Consider the following 4,273-nt stretch of genomic DNA (forward strand, 5'->3'; position numbering starts at 1 on the left):
GGCCCGAAGAGCCGCCGCTACTGCGGGGCGCGTGCCGGAGGGCCGGGGGCCGGCTCGCTCCCGGGAATCTCCCGTCCGACCTCCCGGCGAAGCTGCCGGCGAGCCCAAGCCCCGGCTGCGCCGGAGCGGCTGCAGCGGCATTCCCGGGGGATTGCTCCCCGCTCCGCCAGCAACGAGCAGCGGGACGCATTCGCTGGGGCTTCGTGGCCGGGGCCCCGTCGGGGGCTGGTTCGCGGCGGGGCGAAGCCGGCGCCAGCCCGGTCCCGCCGCCAGCGGCTCGCCCGGCACCTCGGGGGCTTGGCGTGCAAAACGGGCCGAATAATCGCCGCTTTTGCGCGGGCTGCAGGGCCTCGTTAATACGCTCAGGAAACACCTCGAAGTCTCCCAAGGAAGGCAGTCGGAGCGTGCAACTGCTGGAAAAAGCACGCGGTTATCGTTAAACCGCCGCTCGCGGTGTTCTGCCTTCCCTCCAGCACAAGCCCTCGCGCCCCTGCTGACACCCTCGCGCCAGGACTCGGCTCTCCCGCGGTGGCGCCGGAGCCCGGCTCCTCCACCGCCCCAGGGTTTCGCGCTCCTCGCACAGCCAGAGCCCGCGGAGCGGCAGCCTTGCCCGGGGCTCGCGCGGCTGGCGGCTGGCAGTGCCCACGCGCGGCACGCCGGTTTGCAGCCCCGGCCCGGGGCCGCCCGGCCGTCGGGAGCGGAGCTGCTCCCCCGAGCCCCAGGTGCTCTAGTTATCTGGCCCCGACCGTTATCCTGCCTCAGTTTCCCCGTTGCCGATGCCCCGAGAGAGCCAGCGGCGCCAGGGAGCCCTGCGGCAGGCACAAATCACACCGGTGAAGGGAATAAATTGATTTTCCTTTTTTCCACCCTGAGGGCATTAAAGTTTTAAATAAAACAACTGATTGTCATTCCGCGTGCACGAAGCAGGGCCCGGTGCGATTGCACCTGCCGGGGACGGACGCCCCCGCTCCACGCTCCCCATCGGGGCACGCGGGGTTTCAGCAACGTGCTTCCCTTTTTTTTTTTTTTGCAAATATAAAACCATTCATATTTATGAACAACTCTGTCGCTACCATATGTTGTGCTCCTTTTCATATACGAAACAAGCTGTTTTTAAGCTTTTTAATTATACAAAAACAAGCAAAGTCTTAGCTGAACAGATAGAGGGGACGAAGGGAAGCGATTTCCCCTCGCACCGCGGCAGCTCCGAGGATTTCCTCCCCTGGTGCGGCGGGCGCGAGCCGGGGCCGGGGCCGCCCGCTCTCCCGGGAGGAGGGGAGCGCCGCGGCCGCCCGGCCTGCGCTGCCGCTCCGATCCGGGGCCGGGCTCCGGCGGAGCCGTTCCCGCGCCGGACGGCGCTCCGGAAAGCCCCCATCCCATCGCGCGGCTCCGTCGCTGCTGGGATTGCGGCGTTCACGCTCCGGATCAGCTTGGATCAGCTATTTGAAATCCGTCAGCTCTTATTAATGCGGCTCGCAGCACGAGCGAGCCAAGATAAAACAGCAATTTCATTAGCCTCTGCGCGCGCCTCGTGTGCGTGCATAACATCCCGCCCGGCCGCAGCGCTTCGGTGAAGATTAACAGATCACAGCAAGAATTCACGGGCGGGGGGACGAGGAGGAGAGAAACGGAGCCGGGGTCCCGAGGGCCGCGAGAAGGGCGCCCGGCCGAGCCCCCTTCCCGGCGGAGGGGGCGGCAGCCCCGGGACGGGGCGGGAAAGGCCCCCGCTGTCGCTGCGAGCGTGCAAAACGCCACCGCGCTGCACAGGCGCGCGGAAACTGCCGCCGCTGACCGAGCCGAGCCCGGCGAAGCCGGCGCCCGCCGCGCCTCGGGAGCCCCGGGAAAGCGCTGCCGGCTCCGCGCCGACCCCGGGCTTCGGCCGGAAGCTGGAGGCAAAYGAGAAAAATGCCATCTGTGCTTCCCTCTTGCGGGATTTAATTGTTTTTTGTAGAATAATTACAGTAATAACAGCAGCAACAAAAATCCCGTATGGGAGAGGGAAAAGACAGGGATCATCGCAGGCGGGCAGACCAAAAACCACTGCTGCAGCTATTGCGCTGCCGCGCGACGCGTTTACCCGCAGCCGCGCGCGGGGCCAAGAGCGGAGACCTGCGGGCCAGCGCGGGGGCCGCAGCAGACGGCGGCTCGACGCCCCCGCGCCGAGCCCGGGCTCCCCCGCCGCCTTTCCTTTCAGCTTGGCCCTACAACGCGCGGAGACGGGTTTTCCTCCCAGCGCAGGGGGGTGTTTTATTGCTCCAGGCTGTCGCCGGTCGGCGGGGGCTGGAGGCCCCCGGGGCGGAGAGGCYGGCGCACACCCGGCCCCTGCACGCCGCCCGGCTCCGGCGCTCCTCGCCGCGGCCCTTCCTTCTCCGTCGCAGCCCTGCCAGGAGCCCGGTGACCTTGCAGCGAGGCGGGCGAGCAGGGGCGGCGAGCTGCAGCTCTGGCTCACCTCCCTCCCCTGCGCCCACTGCCCGGAGCCGCGGCCAGCTGAAGAGTTYCCTCCGCGAACCGAGAGCAGCAAACCCGCTCCGGGGGGCCCGCCGCCCCCCGCTCCCGCCGGCTTCGCCGCTCGCTCGGCCGGCGCCGGCTCCCGGCAGCAGGCAGGCTGAAGGGCGGCAGGGCGARCTCCCTCGGCTGCGACACGTTTTCGCGAGATGGAATCAATATCCATAAGATCAGCAGCACCATTCACACTTACCGCGGGGAGAGCTTGGAAAGGGGCTGAGCCTGCGCAGAGCCGGCCGCGAGAAACCTCAGAGAGAAATAGTGTTACCACAAAAAAAAAAAACCCACCATCTGTTCCAGTGCTGCTGCTGCAGCCGCCGCTTTTTCAAAAATTTCTTCTATTTGTTCTGGGATTGACAAAGAAAATGAGCAATTCTGCAATTCTGGGGGTTATTATTTTTTTGGCTGGCGTTGTCTGCTGCTGGGGGAGCTCGCGGGAGGCTGGTCGTCCAGCAATTTGTGTAACAGCAAAGATCAAGTACAGAAGAGGGCAGGAGGGAATTTGCAGTCGAGAAGGGAAGTTACTTGCTGCGGATGCACCCGGGCCCGGCTGCGCGGGACGCGGCACCACCTCGGCTCGGCTCACGCGGGAGGCACCGCGGCCTTCCACTGTGCTAGAGAGCGAGGAACSGGGTCAAAACCCCCAAATTTCCTARGTGTTTTTGCACAGCCCTCTGAAAATAGCGGCAAAGTAGAAATATAYGTATCTGTGAGTGTACACACACCCTAACACTTAGTGCAAACATTGATAACCCAGCGAAGCAAATGGCAGAAGCTATCTTTAAGAGCCACAAGAGCRCTGGAAATGCCACGCTGGCCTGAAGCAGAGCTGGGACTTGCTGAGGACGAGCCAAAAGCAGTCAGGCCAGTGAGAAATCCTTCACCGACTTCAGCAGCCCGCAAACTTCGACCCCTTTAAAACTTGCTCTTTGCAGAGGTTTCATTTTTCCTTTGACTTCTCCAGGCAGCCCTCGTCTCCGAGCCCACCATCAGCACGCCTGCCTCCCGTTTGTCCGTCTGGTTTGGCTGGTGTAGCACCACGCCACGGAGCAGCACCGTCCTGCTGCAGGTGGCACGGGGCGCCTGAAAGAAAACGAGACCGGCTCAGCCCCTTCGCGCTCAGCGAAGCCCCACGCGGCCGCGGCGGGCGGCTCTGTCCGAGGCTTGGCCTGGGGCAGGCAGATGGCAGGTGCGACCACCGGCAAGGGATTTAACTCCTCTGTGCCTCAGTTTCCCCTTCTGGGAAATGGGGCTACCAGGCCCCACCTGCGCGAYTGCAGAAGGATACGCAGAAGGGCTCGACTACTACCAGAACAGCACGACCTCCATGTCTTGCATAAGCTCAGCAAGGTCACTTACTCCATCGCTGGGCACGACCAGAGGAGGAAGACTCCTCTCTGCAAGAGGGGAGACGAGATTCTGGCAGGTCCCGTGAGGAGCCAGGCTGGAAGAGGCCTCCACGTCCCCCTGACCTTCCCCACGCGCGCCTCGGAGAGCTGGACTCGCGCGTCGCTCTGCTCCCAGCTTCAGCTTCCCGAGCGTCTGCGCCACTACCAGCTCTGCGAACGTTACAAGGACGTGTTCTTTACACAGAAATAATGTCACGTTAAAGGACCGCACGTGCATGAAAAGGCTTCTAGTAGATAATACGATAAATAACACATCATGYAGGCATTCGTGGATTTAGCATCTAGAGGAAGCAAGAAACACCATAGAAAATTTTAACATGCTCCCCTTTGACTGACGGCTTCTGCAAAGGTCTAGCGGT

This window comes from Rhea americana, unplaced genomic scaffold (genome assembly GCF_003343005.1).
Source record: "Rhea americana isolate MKP2758 unplaced genomic scaffold, rheAme1 scaffold_194, whole genome shotgun sequence".
NCBI lineage: Eukaryota > Metazoa > Chordata > Aves > Rheiformes > Rheidae > Rhea > Rhea americana.